We start from the raw sequence: 12,820 nt of genomic DNA, 5'->3' as shown, positions 1-12,820 counted from the left end.
ACACCTACTAAAATGGCAGCATTAAAAAGAAAGAAGATAAGTGTTCCTGACGGTTTTGAAAAAATTGAAATCCCTATGCAAATTGGTAAAATGTTTCAGCTCTGTGGAAAAGCTTAGCAGTTCATCAAAAGTTTAGACAGAACTGCCACAGGAGCCACGACTTCTAGGTATGAATCAAGATAGCTGAAAACAGATACTTGCAGATACTTCATTGGATCACTTTCCTAATAAACTACTACATTCTAATTCATGGGACTGATTGCTTCTGGGGAAAGCCAATCTAGGCCAGACAATAAAGAAAACTTCCATAAAATTCAGGAAGATGAAGAGAATTTTTTTTTTCTCATGAAGTGAAGAGTTTCCAATTTCTAGGACATTGAGAATGATACAAGTTCTGATCAAATTTTACAGACATAGAGTGGTGCTTGTTCATTTATTATAACTATTCTAATGGAATTAGTTTTTTAAATATATTAATATAATTGTGTCTCATCTGTTAAACATTACTGAAATGGTCACAATCTAATTCTAATGAAAAAATTAAATTGAGTTTTAATTAAACTGTCCTTTTGAACTTCACAAACTGAAATGAAAAGTCAGTTGTGTTATTATATACTTAAATTAACTATCTTTGTTAATTTTATTTAATTATATAAATCCTAATTTAGTATCATCACTATATATATATATATATATATATATAGGATATTTAGATTAAAGACTAAATGTTAAATACACTTTTTGCCATTAAGACACCCTATTGATTTATATCAATAGTCATGTCCTAGTAAGTTAATTTCACCTCTCACAGACCATCTAAGAGTTTTTGTTTAAGCAGAAACTCAAGTTACATTATATATTATAGCTAAAATTGTGTCTTGAAAAATTTGACTTGTGAGTGCAATCAATATTTTTTAAGTTTAGCATAAAGTATACATGTTATACTTGGTTAAATTCAACAGAATGTAAAAGATATTTTATTTGAACTGGTGGTAGAACGGTGGTTTGAAAATTGCAATTGAGAGAAAATAAATCAACATTCCCTTTCTCCCTGTTATAACTAAAGTCTTAATTCAATGTAAAATTTGGTCAGGATCAAGCAAGAGGGATGGAGCACGGAGACTGCTTCTTTGAGTGAAAATCTTCTTTTTGAGAATAAAGACAAGGTTTGAACATTCTGTGATGACATGCATTTCTAGAACTTTGTTAATAATTAGAGGATATAATTGAAAATTGTGTGTAGGTAGAAAGCATGAGAAGTTTAATCATGGAAGAGGAAATCACAAATGATAAGGGGAGCATATAAAAGAAGGTATATTTAGAACTTTGGTAGATGATTAAATTCATACAGAGGCAGTAAACCAGTATTCTTGGATATTCATGAGTGTTAAGAATATGATAACCATATTTTCTGAATTTCTAACTGGAACACACAACATGACTAATGCTAATATATATCTGGATCTAATGGAATAGGATGCAGATTATCAGAAATGCAAATAACCATAGCTATGGAGGATATCATATAGAGAGAACACATAAATTTTAGCCACATATATATGTGGATTCAGAGAACTCAAGTTAATAGTTTACAAGATTATCAGTGCTGAATTCTCTGAAATGTACTTTTCCTACATCATTGAAAATTCACTTAGTTGAACATTAAAGAATGTGCAAGATTCGAATGAGGAACTGAAGGAAGAAAGAACAATGCATTTTTGTTGATTTATTTTAATATTATTTAATTTATGCAACTTTCTTTTTTTTTCTTTTTCTTTTTTTTATTAAACTTTTATTTAATGAATATAAATTTCCAAAGTACAGCTTATGGGTTACAATGGCTTCCCCCTCCCAAAACTTCCCCCCTACCCACAACCCTCCCCTTTCCCGCTCCCTCTCCCCTTCCAATCACATCATGATTCATTTTCAATTCTCTTTATATACAGAAGATCAGTTTAGTATATATTAGGTAACGATTTCAACAGTTTGCCCCCATATAGCAACACAAAGTGAAAAAACACTGTTGGAGTACTAGTTATAGCATTAAATAAGAGTGTACAGCACATTAAAGACAGAGATCCTACATGATATTTTTTAGAAAAAATAATTAATTTTCTATGCAATTTCCAATTTAACACCAGTTTTTTTTCATTTCCAATTCTCTTTATATACAGAAGATCGATTCAGTATATAATTAGTAAAGATCTCATCAGTTTGTACCCACACAGAAACACAAAGTGTAAAAATACTGTTTCAGTACTAGTTATAGCATCACTTCACATTGGACAACACATTAAGGACAGATCCCACATGGGATGTAAGTACACAGTGACTCCTGTTGCTGACTTAACAATTTGACACTCCTGTTCATGGCGTCAGTAATCTCCCTAGGCTCTAGTCATGAGTTGCCAGGGCTATGGAAGCCTTTAGAGTTCGCTTTGATCTTATTCCGATAGCGTCATAGTCAAAGTGGAAGTTGTTCTCTCCTCCCTTCAGAGAAAAGTACCTCCTTCTTTGATGGCCCCGTTCTTTCCACTGGGATCTCACTCACAGAGACCTTTCATTTAGGTCTTCTTCTTTTTTTTTTTTTCTTTTCCATGGTATCTTGGCTTTCCATGCCTACAATACTCTCATGGGCTCTTCAGCCAGATCCGAATGCATTAAGGGCTGATTCTGAGGCCAGAGTGTTGTTTAGGACGTCTGCCATTCTATGAGTCTGCTGTGTATCCCACTTCCCATGTTGGATCGTTCTCTCCCTTTTTGATTCTATCAGTTAGTATTAGCAGACACTTGTCTTGTTTGTGTGATCCCTTTGACTCTTGACTTATCAGAGCCATCGATTGTGAACTGAAATTGATCACTTGGACTAGTGAGATGGCATTGGAACATGCCACCTTGATGGGATTGCATTGGAATCCCCTGGCACGTTTCCAACTCCACCATCCGGGGCAAGTCTGATTGAGCATGTCCCAAATTGTACATCTCCTCCCTCTCTTTTTCCACTCTTAAATTTAACAGGGATCACTTTTCAGTTAAAATTTAAACACCTAAGAATAATTGTGTGTTAATTACAGAGTTCAACCACTAGTACTAGAACAACAACAGCAACAACAAATACTAAAAAGGATAAAGTATTACATTGTACATCTAGAGTCAGGACAAGAGCTGATCAGGTCACTGTTTCTTATAGTGTCCATTTCACTTCAACAGGTTTCCACTTTGGTGCTCAGTTGTCACCGATCAGGGAAAACAAATGATATTTGTCTCTTTGGGACTGGCTTAATTCATTCAGCATGATGTTTTACAGATTCCTCCATCTTGTTGCAAATGACTGGGTTTCATTGTTCCGTACTGCTGTACAGTATTCTATGGAGTACATGTCCCATAATTTCTTTATCCAGTCTACTGTTGATGGGCATTTGGTTGGTTCCAGGTCTTAGCTATTGTGAATTGAGCTGCAATAAACATTAATGTGCAGATGGCTTTTTTATTAGCCAAATGAATTTCCTTTGGGTAAATTCCAAGGAGTGGGATGGCTGGGTTGTATGGTAGGGTTATGTTCAGGTTTCTGAGGAATCTCCAGACTGACTTCCATAGTGGCTTAACCAGTTTGCATTCCCACCAACAGTGGGTTAGTGTCCCTTTTTCCCCACATCCTCTCCAGCATCTATTGTTGGTAGATTTCTGAATGTGAGCCATTCTCACCGGGGTGAGGTGGAACCTCATTGTGGTTTTGATTTGCATTTCCCTGATTGCTAGTGATCTTGAACATTTTTTCATGTGTCTGTTGGCCATTTGGATTTCCTCTTTCGAAAAATGTCTATTGAGGTCCTTGGCCCATCTCTTAAGTGGGTTGTTTGTTTTGTGGTTGTGGATTTTCTTAATTTCTTTGTAGATTCTGGTTATCAAACCATTATCTGTAGTATAGTTTGCAAATATTTTTTCCCATTCTGTTGGTTGCCTCTTCACTTTCCTGACTGTTTCTTTTGAAGTACAGAAACTTCTCAATTTGATGCAATCCCAAATGTTAATTTTGATTTTGACTGCCTGTGCTTTGGGGTCTTTTCCAAGAAGTCTTTTCCTGAACCTATATCTTGCAGGGTTTCTCCAATGCTCTCTAATAATTTGATGGTTTCGGGTCGTAGATTTAAGTCTTTAATCAATGTTGAGTGAATTTTTGTGTAAGGTGAAAGGTAGGGGTCTTGCTTCAAGCTTCTGCATGTGGAAATCCAATTTTCCCAGCACCATTTATTGAATAGACTGTCCTTAATTCCAGGGATTAGTTTTGGATCTTTGGTCAAATATAAGTTGGCTGTAGATGTTTGGATTGATTTCTGGTGTTTCTATTCTGTTCCATTGGTCTATCCATCTGTTTCTGTACCAGTACCATGCTGTTTTGATAACAACTGCCCTGTAGTATGTCCTGAAATCTGGTATTGTGATGCCTCCGGCTTTGTTTTTGTTGTACAAGATTGCTTTGGCTGGTCAAGGTCTTCTGTGTCTCCATATGAATTTAAGCATCATTTTTTCCAGATCTGAGAAGAAGGTCTTCGGGATCTTGATGGGTATTGCATTGAATGTATAAATTGCTTTTGGGAGAATAGACGTTTTGATGATATTGATTCTTCCAATCCATGAGCATGGAAGATTTCTCCATCTTTGGTATCCTCTTCTATTTCTTTCTCTAAGGTTTTGTAGTTTTCATCGTAGAGATCTTTAACGTCCTTGGTTAAGTTTATTCCAAGGTATTTGATTGTTTTTGTAGCTATTGTGAATGAGATTGATATTAGAAGTTCTTCCTCATCCATGGCATTGCCTGTGTATACAAAGGCTGTTGATTTTTGAGCATTGATGTTATATCCTGCTATTTTGCCAAACTCTTCGATGAGTTCCAGTAGTCTCTTAGTAGAGTTCTTTGGCTCCTCTCAATAAAGAATCATATCATCTGCAAAGAGGGATAGTTTGAGTTCTTCCTTCCCAATTTGTATCCCTTTAATTTCTTTTTCTTGCCTAATAGCTCTGGCTAAAACTTCCAGAACTATATTGAATAGCAGTGGTGAGAGTGGGCATTCCTGTCTGGTACCAGATCTCAGTGGAAATGCTTCCAACTTTTCCCCATTCAATAGGATGTTGGCCATGGTTTTTTCATATATTGCTTTGATTTTATTGAGGAATGTCCTTCCATACCCAGTTTGCTTAGAATTTTCATCATGAAAGGGTGTTGAATTTTATAAAATGTTTTCTCTGCATCTATTGAGAGAATCATATGGTTTTTCTTCTGCAGTCTGTTAATGTAGTGTATTACGTTGATTGCTTTGCGGACGTTGAACCATCCCTGCATACGAGGGATAAATCCCACTTAGTCTGGGTGGATGATCTTTCTGATGTGTTGTTGCATTCTATTGGCCAGAATTTTATTGAGTATTTTTGCATTTATGTTCATCATTGATATTGGTCTGTAATTCTCTTTCAGTGCTGCATCTTTTTCTGGCTTAGGAATTAAGGTGATGGTGGCTTCATAGAAAGAATTTGGGAGGATTCCCTCTTTTTCGATTGTTTTGAATAGTTTGAGAAGAATTGGAGTTAGTTCTTCTCTAAATGTCTGGTAGAGCTCAGCAGTGGATCCATCTGGCCCTGGGCTTTTCTTGGTTGGGAGGGCCTTTATTACTGTTTCAATTTCTGTGTCAGTTATTGGTCTGTTTAGGTTTTCTATGTCTTCCTGGCTCAATTTAGGTAGGTTGTATGTGTCCATGAATCTGTCCATTTCTGATAGATTTTCCTGTTTGCTGGCATACAAGTCCTTGTAGTAATTTCTGATGATTCTTTTTATTTCTGTGGCGTCTGTTGTTACGTTTCCATTTTCATCTCTGATCCTATTGGTTTGGGTCTTTTCTCTTCTTTTTTTAGTTAGTTGGGCCAATGGGGTGTCAATTTTGTTTACTTTTTCAAAAAAGCAGCTCCTTGTTTCTCTGATTTTTTGTAATGTTTTTTTTTTTTTTTTGGATTCAATCCTATTGATTTCTTCTTTGATTTTAATTATTTCTCTTCTCCTACTGGGTTTGGGTTTGGTTTGCTGCAGATTTTCTAGATCCTTGAGATGTCTTGAAAGCTCATCTATTTGGTGCCTTTCCAATTTCTTGATGTAGGCACCTATTGATATAAACTTTCCTCTTAACACTGCTTTTGTTGTATCCCATAGGTTTTGGTATGTTGTGCTGTTATCCTCATTTACTTCCAGAAAATTTTTGATTTCTCTTTTAATTTCTTCTATGACCCATTGTTCATTCAGGAGCATGTTGTTCAATCTCCATGTGTTTGCACGTGCTGTAGGGATTCCCGAGTTGCTAATTTCCAATTTCATTCCTTTGTGGTCTGACAAGCTGCATGGTATGATTCTAATTCTTCTACATTTGCTGAGACTTGCTTTATTGCCTAGTATGTGGTCAATCCTAGAGAAGGTTCCATGTACTGCTGAGAAGAATGTAAAGTCCTTAGATGTAGGATGAAATGTTCTGTAGATATCTGTTAGATCCATTTGGGCTATAGTGTCATTTAAATCTACTGTCTCCTTGTTGATCTTCTGTCCTGTTGATCTGTCTATCTCTGAGAGTGGAGTATTGAAGTCCCCCAGTACTATTGTATTGGGGTCTAAGTCTCCCTTTAAGTCCCTTAACAAGTCTTTTAAATAAGCTGGTGCCCTGTAATTAGGTGCATATGCATTGATAATCGTTATATCTTCCTGTTGAATGGATCCCTTAATCATTAAATGGTGCCCCTCTTTGTCTCTCCTAACAGTTTTTGTGGTAAAGTTTATGTTGTCTGATATTAAGATGGCTACCCCCGCTCTTTTTTCATTTCTGTTGGCATGGTATATCTTTTCCCAGCCTTTCACTTTCAGCCTGTATGCATCATTGTTGGAAAGATGAGTTTCTTGTAAGCAGCAAAAAGATGGCTTTTGTTCCTTAACCCAATCAGCCAATCGGTGTCTTTTAACTGGACAGTTCAAGCCATTAACATTCAGTGTGACTACTGAGGAGTATCTTTGCCCTGTCATTTGCCAAAGATTTTTTCTAATATATGGTTTGAGACTCCTGTGATCTTTTGCTGTGAGGTTTCCTTCCTTTACCTTCTTTCATATTGGTGACCGTGTTTCTGTGTTTCTGTATGTTACACATCTTTAAGCATCTTTTGCAGGGCTGGATGAGTGGCAACAAATTCTTTCAATTTCTGTTTGCTGTGAAAGGTCTTTATTTCACCTCCATTCACAAATGAGAGCTTTGCAGGATATAATATTCTGGGCTGGCAGTTTTTCTCTTAGTACCTGGGCTATATCTCACCATTCTCTCCTAGCTTGTAGGGTTTCTGATGAGAAGTCAGCTGTGAGTCTAATTGGAGATCCTCTGAGAGTAATCTGGCATTTCTCTCTTGCACATTTTTGGATCTTTTCTTTATGTTTCACTGTGGTGAGTTTGATTACAACATGTCGTGGTGAGGATCTCTTTTGATCATGTTTATTAGGGGTTCTATGAGCTTCCTGTACTAGGATGTCTCTGTCCTTCTCCAAACCTGGGAAATTTTCTGCTAGTATCTCACTAAAAAGGCCTTCTAATCCTTTCTCCCTCTCCATGCCTTCAGGAACTCCTAGAACCCAAATGTTGGGTTTTTTAATAGTATCCTGTGTATTACTGACAGTATTTTTTAGATTTCTGATTTCTTCTTCTTTTCTTTGATTTGACTGTTTCCTTTCATGTTCTCTGTCTTCTAATTCCGATATTCTCTCTTCTGCTTCAACCGTTCTGTTCTTAAGGCTCTCTAATGTGTTTGTCATTTGATCTATTGAGTTCTTCATTGCATTGTTGTTTTTTGTCACTATCACAGTTTCATTTTCTACTAGTTGTTTCATTTCATTTTGATTCCTCCTTAATATTTCATTTTCACGAGAGAGATTTTCTATCTTGTCCATTAAGAATTTCTATAATTCAAGAATTTGTTTTTGAGAACTTCTTAATGTTCTTATCAATTTTTTTCAGATCCGCTTCTTGCATTTCCTCTATCTCTTCATCTTCATAATCTTGCTTTGGGGTGTCTTGTTCATTTGGGGGCATCATAGTGTCTTCCTTGCTCTTGTTATCTCGATTTCTACGTTTGTTGTTTGGCATGTTGGAGATAATTTATGGTTTTTTTTTTTTTTTGGCTGTGGTATTTTTTTTTTCGTTTTACTATGCCTCTAAGTGGGCTGTCTGCTTTGATGGATCCTAAGAGGCTGTGATGGGTGTGGCCAGAGAGCTCTGCTTGATTCTTCAGGTTTAAGGCTGTGCAAAAAGCGGCTCACCCAGATTGTTCTGTCCCTTGCTCCTTGCTGGATCGCTCTCTCTCTCTCTTTTTTTTTTTTTGTTGACTCATTTGGGAAGTAATTTGGCACAGGTGATTGGAATTGAGGGTAGTTGAAATCTGGCCTCTGTGAGTATTCGTTTGATCTTTATGCAGCCCTCAATGTATTCTCAAGTTTCACCAAAGTTCCAAAGTTACTGAGTTTGTGTACTAGTTGGCGGCGCTTTACATATGTAAAATGGCACCTGCTCTTTGTTTTGCTCCGTGAGTGCAGAGAGAGGTTTCTGCCTTTCCCCCCCAATGTCTCGGGTTTCTGATGTCTTTGCCTTACCTTCCGTTCGTTCCTGTGCTGGTGAGATTCTGCTGCTCGGCTCCCGCGGTTGGGTCCACGCGGTGGGCTCCCTGTAGTTCCTCTGTGTCACATCCACTAGATCCGGAAGCATTTCCTCTGCAGTTTTTTTCTTGAGTCTTTTCCTGAGGCTACAGTAATTCCACTTTTATGAAACTTTATTTTCCCCAACTATGGCACACGTCCTCACTATCTGCCATCTTGGCTCCGCCCCCCTAATTTATGCAACTTTCATGTATTTCACATATACAAATTTAGGAAAGGGACTAGTTTATCAGAGTAGTAATTTCAGATATGGGAAGCAAGTTACATAAAATGTTTAGAGGATGTGTTTGGTGGGGTGGGGGTTAGAAGTACATGGACAGAAAATACAACTCAACTAAGGATTTTTCTGATAATGGACAATGTTTGTGCAGTCACTTTATAACTGTCTAGATGGATTTTGGTTGATGTGAGTCCATATCATAAAACAATATTCCCTGTGATCTGTGTTACAATTAATTTACATTATTATCCTATCTGGGGATGATTTTTAAACAAAAATGAAAACAAAATTATAAAATCAGGGAAATCTCTTATTAATGGCCTAGTCTTTCTTCTCATTCACTTATTTATGGCCCTTCTCTCCCCCTATTCTACCATAGCATAGTCTGTAGCCCAGTATTATTTTTTCTGATTCATATTTTATATCAGAAAGGAAATAAAACTTATAGAAGCATTCACACTTAGGAAAGATTTAGGAATTCTTTCTTTTCAGAAAGAATTTTATTTGTAGAACAATATGCCATAGGTGAATGAAAAGCATTTAATACTAAATTAGCTGTGAAACTTTTTCTGCAGTGCTGTTCGAAAACTGTTGTGTGTGCATTTTGGGAATCATATCACATTGGTAATTAATTATTGACTGTATCTACATTTGAGGCTAGCACTGCTCATGCATATTCTGAGATGTGACTTGTTCCATCACACAGCTAACAAGGTCTTTGTCTCTGTTATGTGCCTCCTATGCTAATCTTAGAATATAAAATTCAATTTATCAATAATGAAACTTTCATATTTCAATAGAAAGTCATAAAACCTCAGGTGTACATATTCATTTCTCTTCTTGTAGCAAAGGGTTAGCAACCAGAAATATGCCCAGCATTAGCAGTTGTGCTTCAAAATAAACATTTTATCTGTAGCTCTAATTTTATGCAAATTCATATTGAAAAAGGAACTTGTGTTTGTATATCCTGGCTTTGTGATGCTTAAATATGCAAATGAAGCTCTCAATTTACATATGCCTTAGTAGTTCCATTGATGCCCTTTCCAATTCAGCAGTCACTGAATCACATGATAAACTACTCTAAATGAACTGTATCAAATGATATAGAAAATGACAGAGCAAGGGCAAAGTCAAATGGCCCTGGTGGAAGATGATAACAGTCCTAAAATTAACTTCTGCTTCCTTTAGCAAACCAAAACACAGATAAATCTGTTGATTTTTATATAAATGATAAGAAATGTGAATATTACTTAAAAAGACAGAATCACCCTAAGCCATACTGGCCATAAGAGTCTTAGGTTTTGATTTCTAATGCAAATATATTTAAATTCTGATTATTAGAATCCCAGGAATATTAAACTCCTTAGATGACATTTTATATTTTTATTCATAAAGTCATAATTAAAAAATAAGAGTGGACATTTAATGTAGCAGTTAAATTGCAACCTGAGATGTTTGCAACCATGTAGAAGTGCCTAGCGCAAGTTCTGTGTATATATGCCACATTTTCTTTATCCATTCATCTGATGATGGAAATCTTGGGTGGTTCTAAATTTTGACTATTGTGAACAGTGCTGCTATGAATATGGTGGTTCAGGTATCTCTTTGATGCAATGTGTTCAAGTCTTTTTGGGATACAACAAGTAGTGGGATTGCTGGATCATATGGTAAGCCTATTTCTAGTTTCTTGAGAAATCTTCATACTGTTTTCCACACTGGTTGCACTAAGTTACATTCCCACCAACAGTGTAAAAGTGTTCCCCTTTGTCCACATGCTCACCAGCAATTGCTACTCTGTTTTGGATTTTAGCCATTTTGACAGAGGTAAGGTGATACCTCATTGTGATTTTTTTAAGACTTTTTTTTGAAAGAATTATAGAGAGAAGAAGAGACAGAGAGAAAGGTCATCCATCCACTGGTTCACTCCCCAAATGGCCATAAATGCCAGAGCTGACATAATCTGAAGCCAGGAGCCAGGAGCTTCTTACAGGTCTCCCATACAGGTGCAGGGGCCCAAGCACTTGGGCTGTCCTCCACCGATTTCCTAGGCCATAGCAGAGAACTGGATCAGAAGTGGAGCAGGGCCGGCACCATGGCTCACTTGGCTAATCCTCCACCTGCAGCGCAGGCACCCCAGGTTCTAGTCCCTGTTGGGGTGCTGAATTCTGTCCCGGTTGCTTCTCTTCCAGTCCAGCTCTCTACTGTGACCCGGGAAAGCAGTGGAGCATGGCCCAAGTGCTTGGGCCCTGCACCTGCATGGGAGACCAGGAAGAAGTACCTGGCTCCTGGCTTCGGACTGGCACAGTGCACTGGCCTTGCAATCATTTGGCGGGTGAACCAACGGAAAAGGAAGACCTTTTTCTCTGTCTCTGTCTCTGTCTCTGTCTCTCTCTCTCTCTCTCACTGTCTAACTCTGCCTGTCCAAAAAAAAAAAAAAAAAAAAAAAAAAAGAAGTGGAGCAGACAGGACTCGAATTGATGCCCTTAGGGGTTGTAGGTGCTGTTGGCCAGGGCTTTGAACCACTGTGCCACAGCACTGCCCCATCATTGTGATTTTGATTTTCCATATTCCTGATGGCTAGAGATGTTGCATATTGTTCATATATTTGTTGGTCATTTGTATTTCTTCTTTTGAGAACTGTTTGTTGAAATCCTTTACCCATTTCTCAACTAGATTGACTGGTATTTTTTCTTGTTAGTTTTTTAACTTGCTGATATATTTGGGATATTAATCCTTTGTCAGATAGGTGGCTTGCAAATATTTTTCCCATTCTGCTGGATGTCACTTCACTTTATTGATCATTTCATTTGCTGTGCAAAAGCTTCTCAGCTTTATATAGTCCCATTTGTTTAGTTTTGCTTCTGTCATCTGTACTTTGAGGATCTTATCTAAAAAGTCTTCCCCTACACCAATGTCTTAGAGTTATTCCACTACATTTTCTTCCAGCAGCTTCATGATCTCAGGTCTTAAAGTTAGGGTTTCGATCTGTGTTGAGTTGATTTTTATATATGGTGCAAGTATGGATCTAATTGCTTTCTTAGACATAGATATACCTCCAGATTTGCCAGCACCATTTGTTGAAAATCCTTACTTCACAGTATGGTCAGAGCAATTTGTCAAAAAATTATTTGGCTGTATGTACATGGATTAATTTCTGGGTTCCCTATTCTGTTCCATTGATCTATATATTGCTTTTTGTGCCAGTACCAAGCTGTTTTAATTACTATAGCTTTGTAGTATGCTCGAAATCAGGTATTATGATGCTTCCAGCTTGGTTTTTCTTGCTCAGAATCACTTTGACTATTCAGGGATTAGGATTCTTTTTTCTAACTCTGTAAAGAATGCCATTGGTATTTTGGTAGGGATTGCATTGAATCTTTAAATTGCTTTAGGGAGTATAGGCATTTTAATGATATTGATTCTTCCAATCCATGAGCAAGGAAGAGCTTTACATTTTTTGTGTGTCTTCCAAACAAAAAATCAAACACAAACATTCTAACAACCACACAATCATCAACACTTTATAAGAGATCGTTCACTTCCTTCATTAAATTTGTTCCTAAATATCTGATTCTGTATGTGTGGCTATTGTGATTGAAATTCTTTCTTTGAGTTCTATCATTGAGTATCATATATGATATATATATATTATATATATAAAAAGCTACTGCTTTGTATATTTTAGAATCTGCAACTTTTGTTGAATTTGTCAATTCTAATAGCTTTTCTGTTGAGTGTTTAGGTTTTTCCATGTACAATGAATGTCATGTCATCTGCAAGTAAGTGATTTGACTTACTATTTTCCAATTTTGGTCCCCTTTTTGTCTTATTCCTTCCTAATAGTTCCTGCTAAAATTCCAAAACCATATTGAATA

Source organism: Lepus europaeus, chromosome X, assembly GCF_033115175.1.
Source record: "Lepus europaeus isolate LE1 chromosome X, mLepTim1.pri, whole genome shotgun sequence".
Classification (NCBI taxonomy): domain Eukaryota; kingdom Metazoa; phylum Chordata; class Mammalia; order Lagomorpha; family Leporidae; genus Lepus; species Lepus europaeus.
This window is presented reverse-complemented; position numbering follows the sequence as displayed.